Consider the following 13262-nt stretch of genomic DNA (forward strand, 5'->3'; position numbering starts at 1 on the left):
CGAACCCTCAGACAAGATCGGGCCCAATAATTGCGCGCGCACATACAAAATGAGAATCGAAGTGGGGATCGACGGATCCAAACGCGGACAGACGGACCGCGTAGCTCGATCAATCCGATCGTCGTTCGTCATTAGCGAATCGATCTAGGATTCTTGTTTCGGACCAGTCCGTCAACTAATTGTGACACATTTTCTGTCATTCTTTTTTATTTCAAAGTCATGAGTACTTATCTCGGTTTGCGAAGGTTTGTGTATCCACCTGCCTTATTAGCGTAATCCCCTAAGTTTTCACTTTCTTTCTTTTCGAGGGAATCGAGACTATTTTAATGGGAACGATAGATAATGTATCTATATATATCGTCTTCGATTCGAAGAATGTTACTTTTTCAAGTTTAGCGTAATTTTCGTACAATTTTTTCAGCTTGTTAAAGTTTTCGAGTACAAAACAATCTATAATCTTGTAAAAGCTTAAACTTCGATATCATATTTCTCTTCTCCAAATCGGTCGACGTGAATTCCGAATAACTTTTTAGCCTCTAGAATAGTACGAGAAATAATTGCGTCTATACACTTAGGCTAACTATACCATGCATTGTCTTCGCCAGCGTGTGTCGAGAGCGTACCAAGCAAGCATTAGAAAAGGAATTTTTTGGTCCTCTCCGGATTATACTGTTTACAGATTAGACATCGACAGTATCTTAAGAACGTTTTACTTTAAAACAACCATGCCTCGAAATCACTATCCTCGTTCGCGGCGAGGCGAATGGCGGCAGATTATCGTCCACGGATTCAATTTTCCCAATCTTTCTGAACCTTCAGATAGGTTCGAAAACCTTTCTACGAAGCTCGTTTTAATTGCAATGCTTTTGAGTCGAGAGCCCAAGCAAAGATTTCAACCGACCATTATATATTTGTAATTAATGTTTTCGGCCTGTAAATAGAAAAATTGTTACACAATTACCAATATTTCAGTGTCTAATAGCTGAAACCTAGGATGTTTGGTCACTTCGAGTAAAAGTTAATTTTTTAATCTTTCTAGTCATAGTTTTGTTATGTTCTTGTCGATCGGTAAAGGCAAATTAGACGTTATTTCAGGTGCGTAAGAATTGCAGTGTGCGGCTATGGTACGCACGAGCTACAAATTAAATCGTAAGGCAAGGATTAACAGTTAGACGTCGAGGTCGGGTCAGTTCTGACCCACATTTTCAAGATCGTTAGCCATCAAAAGAGTCCGGAGTCCGGAGTCCGAAGTCCGGGACGGTTGTAACATTTTCTCCGCCTGCCATTTCTACTTAATAACTCGGATGTACCTTGACATATAACAAAATAGGTGCACCTCAATAATCACAGATAAGTGGACAACCCATTATTAGACTGCGGACCTTTATGCAAACTCATATATTTTTTAATAGAATTAATGAAACGATAGCTTCGTAGAGGGTTGTCTCAATCCCTAAATATAATAATTCGTGTCCTATATTTTTGGGAATCAAAATTTCCCATAAATGCATAAACATCCGCAGTCTACCTATTATATCAAGCAGATATCCCATTCTAAATTCAAAGTGTTGGAATCTTCCTTGATCTGGCCTAAATGAGGGATTCGCGGGGACTACCCGTTTCGTTGAACACGAAATTCGTGATTTGACATGAAACGGTTGGGGCAGGAGAAAGAAACATAGAAGCCGGCAGGATGGACGTATATACGCGTCGACGTACACGGTCGACGGTGTGTGTATGCGTGTCCCGCGCATATAGACGAACACGAACGACCGAGGAACCGACGGGTTGGCTAAGCTAAAGCAATAATAAGCCATAAGCGCAGTCTCTGCATAGAATGCCGGGTAATGAGGTGGAGTCGAGAGCGGAGTCTGGCCGCACCCTTACCTTACTTTACCTTCTGACGACGCTGCGCTCGCGGCCGACCCACCTATCCACGGACGACGAGCACGAGGACGACTGGGACGGGGACGGGGAACGGGGAACGGGGACGGGTTACGACGAAGACGACCACGAAGATTACAACATCCTCCGTGTGGATTTACCTCGAGAGAGAAATAAATTATTATATTTATGAAAATACACGCGGGCCGAGGCAGCAGGATCGCGTTGCGCACGGAGGTGGGACCCCTCGAGCGCCGACGAGTCCGACTTTTGTCCCTCCTGATCGCCGGGCCGCATTGCACCACGCCTGTACAGCTCCGATCAGAAGTGACGGGTGCGATCGAACCGTTCGAATGAAAGTTTCCGGCCGGGCTCGACTCGGCTGGGTTGCGCCGATTTTGTTAGGGTTTAGCACAGGGATTAACACGTTCCACTTCATCGGGCCCCAACGACTCCGCGCGCCACCATCCACGGTGAATCGCCTCTTTTCGTTCCTTCGACTTCACCACGTTCGTCTTTCTACCGTTTTCTTTTCCTCTTAATTGTTTCTCTGTCAGATTATTGATACGTTAGGTAGTGTCAGGGATGTTCGATTCTTGCGAGAAGATTCGATTCCTGAATCGATTCTAAATTGAAGCGACTAGAATCGATGCAGCATGAAATCGAACTCCGAAGAATCGATTGACAATCGATTTATGAAATCGTTCAAGGTACCACTTCGGTATACTATCTATTACTGTCGAAATATTGATGGGTATAAACTTCGAAATCTTTATATCAAATTTGCATATTTATAATTTATAATTAGTTAATAATCAGCTCTAGTGCGGATAAAATATTTCCAAGCAGTACTATTTGCTTTGTGAGACACTAGAAATGTAAATTGTTTACAAAATTATTAAAGCAAATTAATAACGGATCATTCCACGCCAAATCGATCACTTTTTCCCCTCGATGTCTAGGATCTTGTTTACAATTGAGTATTAGGTAGACCATACGATATTAAGGGTAGTTTAAGTCATCGTTTTGCTGGTTTCAAATTTGTTTAAAAAATACAGGCCTCTGAAGTGTACGACTTTTATGGAAGGAATGCTTACTTTGGAAATTATTTATCATATTCAATTTTAAACAAAATCCCAGACATTGATGGAGAAAGTGATCAATTTGTCACAATAAAACGTGTAGAAGTTGGTCAAGCATTGGAATCGCTACAAAAGCATTAAGTATACTTCTGAAGATAGTTTATATCTGGATTTTTTGATATCACGAATTTAATATCGGATTAATATTTCGATTAATCATTCGTTAATGAATAGTTAAATAGTTTAATGATATTGTAACTCGTATGAACTATATTCGTTATTTCGAAAAATGAAGTTTTTAGCGACATTTCTGGCATTTTCGTTTACTGTGCGATGAGTCTTCGTTCCAACTCTGAATAGTAGCCTTGGAAAGTAAGGGAAGGAGCCATAACTGGCTCGCCAACCGCCAGTCCGCTACCCCTAACCTATAGTACTCCAGACTCCCCGATTACCAGTCCTGCTTTAACCTCCACTTTATCGGAGAAAAATTATTGACACATTCTTGACCATTCACTTTTGTCTTTTTTTCATTCATTTCATTATATCTGTAGTACCATTTCGTAAAATATTCACACCAGTAAGAATACACCCTGTATATTATATCACACATGTTTTCTGTTTATTATCAATTGACTAGTAATAATATATTTACAATTAACTTACTATTCGTTTATCTGACCAGAAGTTTAGTCTCATAGAGGTTAAACAGGAGTGCATTTCTACTGGGGATGGTTTGACAAAATTCCTTTGCAACTATTTATTTCAAAGTTGTGAAATTTTGATTTTTAATAAACAACAATAACAATAAATAACGAATTTACAAATATAAATACACACAAATTCAATGAAAAATCTAGTATTTCTGTAATGCGAAGTAATATAATTCAGTCATGAATCAGTCATCCGAGGGTTCCTCGTTTTTGAAATTTTAATTTAGAAAGTAGAAATGCATTTAATGTTTCTACGATGTATTCGAGGGAGTCGTACGCGTAATGATTCATTGTACGATTTGTTTGATACGACTCTTTGAACGATAATCGTGACACAGAGTTTTCGTGACTTGTCCCACAGCGCAGTCGTATTAAATTGTCGTACGGCACTGTCATAAAACCTGTCATACCGCAAGTGTGACGAACGAATCGTATTTTGTTTCGTTACCTTATGTTTAACTAACTGCATTAAAGAATTTAATACATCGTGAATCCATCTAAAAATAGAAATGAACGATTCCTTCAATAGGTAAAATAACAATAACAGGAAAGAAATAGAACTAATTACACTAACAGTAGACTACTTATTAAATTATTTATTACTGCAAACAAACACAGCAATGACGTTGGTATCTTATTTTTTTAAATTATCGACTTTCAGAAGCTATATAAAGAGTTATTGCAGATATCTAGGAGTGGCAGAATCTGGTCCTGATCGGTGAAGCGGTTTGTCCAGTCGAGATTTTACTATTCCTTTAATTATGATCGAATCTTTAACAATTTTTTAGCTGTAAACTTCACTATAAAACAGATGTTGACTTTTGGTTTATTACTATAGTTTTGTAATTTTAGAAGTCAATATCTCTCGAACGAAACGTTCTGCAAGCATACTTCTAAGAGAAAATTCTTTCTCTGAAGATCCAAAATACATCAAGTTTAACCATTTAAGCTAGACACTGAGTTTATAATAAACTATTAATTTCTTTTGAAAATTTGCCATTGTTTCATCACTTATCAGGGTGCAGGGTCCATCGATTCTTAGAGATTTCGTTTTAGTTGGTACATCAGGTGCACCCACGTTCCAAAGCAGTCGTGAAATTAAGACTAGGAGGACCCTGTATATTCGATAGAGAGGCTCGTTTATCAAAGGATTAACAAAGTTTCAGTGACAATTAAAAGAATACTAATACCCGAACCGGACAAACTGCTTGATCGTTGAGGAGGTCGTCCTAGATCAGCACCAGGATTTTCCACTGGAAGATAAATCGCGTAAACGATCGCCCGGTCTTCCAACGGCTTTTAATGAAAAACCATTGTTTTGTTTCGTTAAAATTCTTGGTCGTGACAAGTAAACGTCTCGAGACGTTCGTTACACGAACCAGTAATATCTCCTTTTTATCCGAACCACCCGGAGTGGCCGGCATTGTATTACGTGATAGAATTTTATTGGCCAGCTGGAAATAGGTTTCTCCGTAGTTTCTTGCCGCAACGTGCAGCAGAACGCGTTAGAGAAATTGACAAACGCGCGTCGCCTTCTCTCGTGAATTCCCAAGCAGATTGTTCAGAAAGTACATACGGTGTACCGTACGAGCCCTCGATGTCTCCACGGCTGAAGCGTTTTCGTCGTGCAACGTCGCTCCTTGCGGCTCGGTTGACGTGGGTACATGCATAACGCAGCACGACAATTGCAGTTTCGTACCGCGATATTTCTCACTTCGAGACATCCAAGGTAACGCAGCCAACGGACGCGATGAATGATTTTCCAGGAAGCGACTCGATGCTGCGCCCACGGCGCAATTAGGCGCGTTTCGAAAGTTATATTTATCGTTTATAGTTTTCATTTGTGTAATTGTCGGTAACACGGAGCCAATTTCCGCCGTAATTGGGCGCAGTTGGCATGACTGATGCCCAACCACTCCGGCGATTACCAAGCCAACAGAATTCGAAAAATTGCAGCACTACCAGACAAGTACATTTTATTAGGTCGTCTCCGAGTAACGTTGTTTTCTGATTTTTATTTGTAGGACATTAATATATATAATAATACATATTTTTGCCAATTAAAAAATGTTGCAACGATCGAAATAGGTGTGACACAAGTTCCCAATTGAAATTGTTAATTTATTTAACTGTTGTCCTTGCTGTGTATATTGTTATCACGAATGTATTTTACACTAACAAACACAATATAATAAATGTTCGGATAAACGCCGCGATAAAGAGCTGCAAGTAGTATATGGACAGCATCGAGTGACTTTGCCTTACGAAGGCTGACTATAATGTCTGACCCAGTACGACTCGCATAGAAGGTCTTCTTTTCTTCGCACAATACATTGCACTATGAAAGAGAGTCATTGTGAATATAATTCCATCGTGTGGAATTGATCTAACATAACATCATTATTAATAATTTATCCCTCTATTGCGTAAAAAAGAATCTCTGTTTATAATGAAATCTTGCTTTTTATTATCGTAACCATCAGGTTATCGGACAAATAATGAGATTTTTTTCTTTTCGAAAAAGGTTAAAATAAAATTTACAACTATTAATACGTTAATCGCCATGTCGGTACCAAGGGGCCCAACAGTATTAAATTTAAAAAATAATACTTTACAATTCGTATAATGCTAAAGTTAATACTTCAAATAAAATTGTTTACATTTTATTGAAAGTGAAACCTGAATGGAAAGTGATATATAACAAAAATGCGTGCTCGCAGACCGCTAAAAAATATTCTGGATATTGACTGCGGGGACCGGATCGGCCCAGAAACCCGCGCAATTACCGTCAATCAGCTTCGAGACGGATTCCACATCAGTTTCCTTGACGAGTCCGTGTCGTGTCGCGGTGCTTTCTCAGCGTCAAAGGAATCCCAGCGTCCGGTCGCCGTCATTCATGAGCTACCACGAACTCGATTACGGCTACCGAACGAAGTCAAACGCATCAGATAATCCATTAAGATCTGAGGAGCTCGAGGAGAGCTGCTGGCTGATCGCCGGGGACAGATTACTTTTCCGTCGGGCGAAACCCGGGAGCCACGAATCCACTCGACGAGATTGTCGAGGGACCCACACGATGGCCCCGCTCGCTTTGTCCACGTGCCCAGCCACACACTACATCGACCGTGTCTGTGAGGACGACTCCATACAGGGCGACTCGTAATCGACGATGATTTCGCGTTTGGTAGAAAATTAGTTTCACTTTGCAACGTAATGTAGCCACTACGATCTACTCGTAACGTTCCACCTGCAAACTTGATATCATTCCGATGGTAGTAATCGATGCACGCTTGTAAATTGCAAATAATTACGTTGTTTTATAGAAATCCTCCTACAATACAGTATACTTCCTCCAAGTTTTATTCCAATATCTAAAAAATTAACGAAAATAGAGCATTTTAGAGTTTTCGTCATACTCGAGTGTAAACTGGATATAATAAAGTTAAAATTTTCTAAATTAATTAATACGTATATATAAAATTAATAGTGTAACCGACTGTATAAGTTAATAATCTTTGTTGAAAGATACGAATTGAAAAACGATTAGTTCCGTCATAGCTCTTGGTCCACATGCCCAATTTGCACGTACGCAACGTTCCGATACAACACCCAGAGACAAAGCAGAGACTTCGTATTCGCGGCGAGACGGGCAGACGCTGCGTTACGACCGTCTAATGTCTTTGTCCCGAAAAGTAACTGTCAAAGTTGATACACGCGCGTGCGCCGCAAAGCGCGTGTCGCCGTCATCGTCGTCATTGCACGCGACGTGCGTGTGCATTGTGACGAGCTCGTGCGCGCAACCCCTCCCGGGGTCCGTGTGGGTGTGCCCACGGGCGCTGGGCCCCGCACGCAACGGGCACTGTGGCGCGTAACCGCGTAAATGTGTTATCGTTCGCGCGTGCGAAAGAGAGAGCCAAGAGAGGACAAAATCATTGTAAGAGACGGGAGAGAACAAGAGACAGACAGGTAGAGAAACAAAGAGCGTAACGGACGGAGAGCAAAGCGGGATAGACAGAAAATTACAGAGAGACTCTGAGGAGAGTAAAACTAAAAGCGAACAACGGACGCGCGTGCACGCGTCGATTCCCAAACGAATGTGCGTTTCGTTGCGCGCGCACGTGGTTCTGCGTTTCACGCGTCGGTGTACGCATGCGCGACAGCGAGTGTGTGCAGAGGTCTCACAACGACGGCCAAACACCGACACGACAGGACACGGGGCACAACACACGACGCCAACGGAGATGAGATACATCACGAGACGGGAGACGTATTATTAATGGTGACAGTGGGCGACCCAGGTTGGGCGGGGTGCACGATGCGGTCCCACCGATCCGTGGGCCCCGCTTTCGACCTCTTCCTCGCCGACTTATCCGTTCTCTCTGCGTTCCCTTCGTTCTGCCTGCTGCCTATATTAACTATTATGTACTATGCAGCCACAGTCGTATCGAGAGTAAATGAGCGGATTTTCTGCTTCGTAACGCCGATCGGGCGCGTGTTCGATTCAAATTATCGGCTGTGCGACGGTATCGTTCGGGACTTAACGGAACTCCGTCGCGTGTGGTCGAATTTTTACCGGAGGCCCTTTCGAAAGGACCAACGAAGAAAGTAGAAAGTTGGCCCATGCGTGTAATTACTTTGAACGTTGAATAATTTGGTTAACTTTAAAAAACCGCCACCATAACATACTAGAGACTCCCATATCCGAACTAACAGAGATACAAATGTGGCCTTTAAATTAGAAATCAACAAAATTTACAATTTATTTCAATGTTTAAAGATCCCATATCTTGTTGGCTGCTGAACTGAAATTTTTAAAATCATGTACACAAACTAATATACATATTAAAAAATGTATGTCAATATCTCGATTCTTATAAACAAAACAGAGCTTACTTACAACTTCTTTTTAGTTTTGTTATACCGAAACAACATATCTGAGTAATTTATGAAGAACAAACTTTTTTGTCAAAATTACAGAACTGGATAAGGATTGATCTGCCCTATAGAAAAAAGCACCCTATAGAAACCTGGGGAGAACTACTGGACGAGCAAAGTAGATTGTTACGTTGCGTAAATTGTTCTCTTAAACGATGGCCCGAGGGTCTCGCGAGGGGGTTGAAAACCGCGGGAAGCATTTCAGTACTACCGGCGCGAAGATTTACCGCGCATTCTGCGAGCAATTAAAGCCCCGTGGCGAGACGAGGCGGCAGGGTAAAGAGGGTAGAGGATGGATCCAGCGCTAACTAATTCCCGATGGTATTCTAAATGCCGTGCGAGAAGTTTCTCGCTCGATTCTGGAAATGTCACGTTCCAGGGACGGCACATCCGCGAGCGTAACGAAATTCCCGGAGTTCTCGGCGGTGCTCGGGCCTAGCGTATCGCGAAGGGGCCCGTTTAATCGGCGATCGGGTTCGTTGAATTAGCCAGAGACAGCCAGCGTGCGTAAATCACGCGCGGAATCGTTAATTAGCCGCGCGGAACGAGCGGCGGGTTTGTGGAAAATGTCAGCTACCGAGAGGCGCGCGCGCATGCGCTTGACAAATGCAAAAAGACGTTTCGGCGCGCGCGATTCGCTCGCCAAGAAGCCGAACGGGGAGTGGGGGACAGAGCCAATATCGGAATCACGGGATGTAATTTGTCGCGATCTCTCTCGACGGGTCCGGTGTTAATTTATCGAGCTTCGTAGAATTCACGTGTCGTTCGAACGCCGGCAGATTAGGCCGCGCGGATAAGGCCAGCCTATTAGCGTCGGTTCAAATGAGATTTCCGAGTATGCACGGAGGCTGACCGACGTATTGTAACCCGCATGCGCTTTGCATACATTTGCGTGTCGCGTGCTTGTTTGCTCGCGCGGAAACAGGAGGAAGGTGTTTTTTTATTTCTTGACGAATGCACCGCGACGGGTGGTCGAGCTCGATTTACTTTCTAGCGTTAAGAGGCTATTGCTGTCTAGACTGTCATTTTTTATCACTTCTTTTTTTTAATCATAGACAGACTGTATCGAGATTTCGCAGATACGCGGGGTGTATCGAGCGGCGTCAGAAACAGAAATATTCAACGATTCAACGATGTACTTATTTTAAAACGTTCCTAATTTCGGAAGCGTTATTTAAAATTATTAGGGTTGTTTCGTTGCAAACAATCTCGAAGCACCTGTGACCATCATGGTAGCAAACGTGTTATGTCTTCAGAAATATCGTCGAGAAGAAGTTTTTTCATTGACGTTCTTCGTCTGTAATACATACAAACTGGTGCATTAGGGTGCTCCTAATTCAATAGAAGTGACAGCATTTATCGTTTAGCTGAGTTTTATTATGTTTCTCTATAAAACATTTGTCTTTTTTGTACTTTTCTTTTTTGTGTATTTCTGCGTACTTTTAACGCTTTCACGCGTCCTGCAGGCAAAATCGAAAAAAACGTTTCGGAACTAAACATTCGGTTGAGTCATTCGATTACACTGACGAGGATTACTATTAATACGAGTCGAAACAATGACACCCTAACTAATCCAGCGAGGACTACTTATTCCCGATCTATCCTCCGGGGCTGGTTTTCACCGAAACATTGAAATTAATGAAGTCGTCTGACTAGGGCCGAGAGCAAAGTAAATTAGAGATACATGGTAACCATTAGAATACTTAACGAGGACGTCATGGTGGGAAGCAGTGCGCGGGTGTGATGATGAATCACTGCCGGGGCTAGCTCACCGTGGAGCGCGCCCAGGAATATTAAATTAAGTTTACTTATTGTTAGCCAAAAAGTTTCAGGCGCTGTCTCTTCTTCCTTCCTCTGCGGTTAAATCCCATCTTTCCTCCCTTCGACTTCGTCCCCCCTATGACTTCACTCTTTCTACGAAACACACGGAAGCAAACGGAGCAATCTGATACCGACGCACGGTGATCGAAAACGCCGAAAAATTGGCCAAAATTCAATTTTTTTCGTCAACGTCACATTTAAGATGATAAATCATAGACTATAATCGGAGTTATAAGCATGCTTGTACTATAAATTAAACGACAATTATATATCAACTGATAAAAACTTTTAATTGCAAAATGATCCATTTAATAGAATGTTTCATACATTTTTTAAAATCTGCTCGACAGAATTTTTTCCAAAGCTGCGTTTGTTGTTTAACAAAGAACTTGTTTAAGTTCTGAGCTCATCCATTTTGTACGTGTTAATGACGTATGTTCATATTTTTCAACGGCACGTTTCTAAACATTTATGGTACCGTAATATCGAAAATAAGGTTGACTCAATTTCATACAATTTACCTGTATTTACCTTCATCTCTTATTATAGTATGTATGATTGCATAACTTTTTCAAGTTGAATGCAGTTGTGCGTGTTTACCGATCAAAGGTCACAGATTGCACATACAGTGGCGCGCAAAAGTTTCCAAACGGACAACTTTCTAGCTTTCTATTGGTGGGGAAATCAAGATGAATTTTAGATAATATAAAAGTAAAGTATCGATACAATTCGTAAAGTCTTGCTATTTTCTTTAACCTATTCAGGCCTGCTGTGCATTATAATCTATACGACCATAAATGTCACGTAATAACACTTAATCTTCGTTTAAGCGTCTTTGGTGACAACTCGTGACATTGTCAAACTTTATTTAATCATAGAAGTATCGCTTTTAGTGAAGAAAGAGGAAATTAAATTATATAAAATGAAGATAGTCTCGACAGAATAACGTTATCGTTTAAATTATCTAAATGAGTAAACATTGAAAAGCTATGATTCAACAATTTTATAATAACTATTTTACGCTAATTTTTGCCGTTTCTTCTACCGTAGAGTCTCGTTTAACAATATCGTAACTTGTTAGAACCGTATTTGTTGCTTGGCAAAATGAAGAATTTTAAACAGCTTTATAATATTTCCGCCCACCGCGAACACTGTACGCGAGAGGAATCGACCGAGTCTCCTTCGAGTCGATTTCGATTCCGTGGGTGCTCGCGACAGCGTCCACCCTCTGAAGAAGCGACGAGAAGTCGCACCGCAAAAAACGTACAGCGTGGACGGAGCAGCGAAGAAGAACTCGGGGCGACAAAAATGGACTTTCAGGGAGATAGAGGACCGACTGTATTTTTTTTTCTGTCGTTTACCTTCCCTCCCCCTTCCTTCCCCTCTCGCCGGGGACGTTCGTTTTCTCTTATTTCCGTCCTCCCCTCCGGGCGAAGTCCTTCGGGTTAGCGTCTCCTCCGGAGTTGAAATATACAAAATGAAATATGAAATAATGGTTCGTGCCTTGTGGCTGGTTGAAGGCACGGGCGCACCCATATCTACGCCCCCATGCGCCTATGTACCTATACGGGGCCCCTTGCATGTACGGGCCGATCCCGCGTACATATGTACGCGGCACACCGTATACATCCGCCTCGCTCAAGTTTTTCGTTCTTGTCGTGAACATCTTACGTTCGTATTAACCCTTATCCCTGCTTAATGATATTCCGGCCTACCATCCCGAGCATATTGAACGCAACTAAGGCAGATTCCAGCGTCTCGTCTCCGGTACGGCCAAGCCCCTCCTGTAATTCGTATCTACGCTTCCTCCCCCCGTTCGCCATTTTTCCGATTCCATCGACCACCGACGGGCAATTAGGGCCCAGTCTCGTTCGATGAATTAAGAGTATCGTCAACCAAACCATCGATCGTGAATCGTGTTCGCGAAATTTTCTTCCTTTCGTCGATACGTAGGCGACAATGGCCAGAAATCGTGGAAAGCTGACCAGAAAATACGATTGTTTCCGTACGCGTATCGTACACGTGTGCCCCGTTTGATAGAGAAGTACAGAGCTTGTGAGTAATTATAAACTCAAACGATTTTTTCGCTTTTTTCGATATTTCGAAGAAACAGTTGATTCTGCCAAGATATATTTATCGTTGAATAATAAAACGTTCTGTATATAAGAAGCATTTTCTTTGCATTCCAGTGTACAGTAGCGAACGAAAGTTTAAAACGACCGAGGCGTCGAACCGCTGATTTATTCCATGCATTACATACATATTTACAACTCGCCTTATCTATATATCTATCATTTAGGTGGATACATGCAATTAGTTTCTGAAAATAATATACTCATAAATTCTTTATTCTCGTCTGTGCTGTTAGCGTGTTATTAATACAATTTGTATTACTTTTCACGCTGCTTCTGAATTCAGGAACGACGGTAAGCATCTTTGCACCTAAAGGCGAAAGATTTATGGTTACGAACGATCAACGGTTAAAAGTATCCTTCTTCCATAAAAAAATCTGGTATCGTGCTATACAAGGTGTTCCCGAATAACATGTAGAAGCGGGCGGGAGGTGATTACGTATAGATGAATGAGAGAAACAAAAAGAATATAATTTTGTTTATTTTGGCTTAGTTTTCAAAATAATCAAGTTTGAAACTTCAGTTTGTGTTATAGACACTGACGACTAAGATACGATTCTATTGTTTTGTTTATCCAATTAAAAATAATTTAATTTATGCCTGAAGCGTGACTCACGAGTATACAATAGATTATAATAAGATTCACAATAATAATAACATTTAATTACGGTGCATGAATCAGATAATAACAATGATAA

The 13262-nt window shown here is 41.5% G+C and overlaps 2 protein-coding genes across 4 annotated transcripts in view; both read left to right on the forward strand.

Moving 5' to 3' along the window:
- Positions 1-13262, forward strand: part of LOC143341705 (uncharacterized) — a 117449-nt gene that overhangs the window by 93750 nt on the left and 10437 nt on the right. The window lies entirely within an intron of this gene.
- Fancd2 overlaps positions 1-13262 on the forward strand; it is an 83502-nt gene that overhangs the window by 22723 nt on the left and 47517 nt on the right. The gene's annotated exons all lie outside the window — the stretch shown is intronic.

Source organism: Colletes latitarsis, chromosome 1 (assembly GCF_051014445.1).
Source record: "Colletes latitarsis isolate SP2378_abdomen chromosome 1, iyColLati1, whole genome shotgun sequence".
Classification (NCBI taxonomy): domain Eukaryota; kingdom Metazoa; phylum Arthropoda; class Insecta; order Hymenoptera; family Colletidae; genus Colletes; species Colletes latitarsis.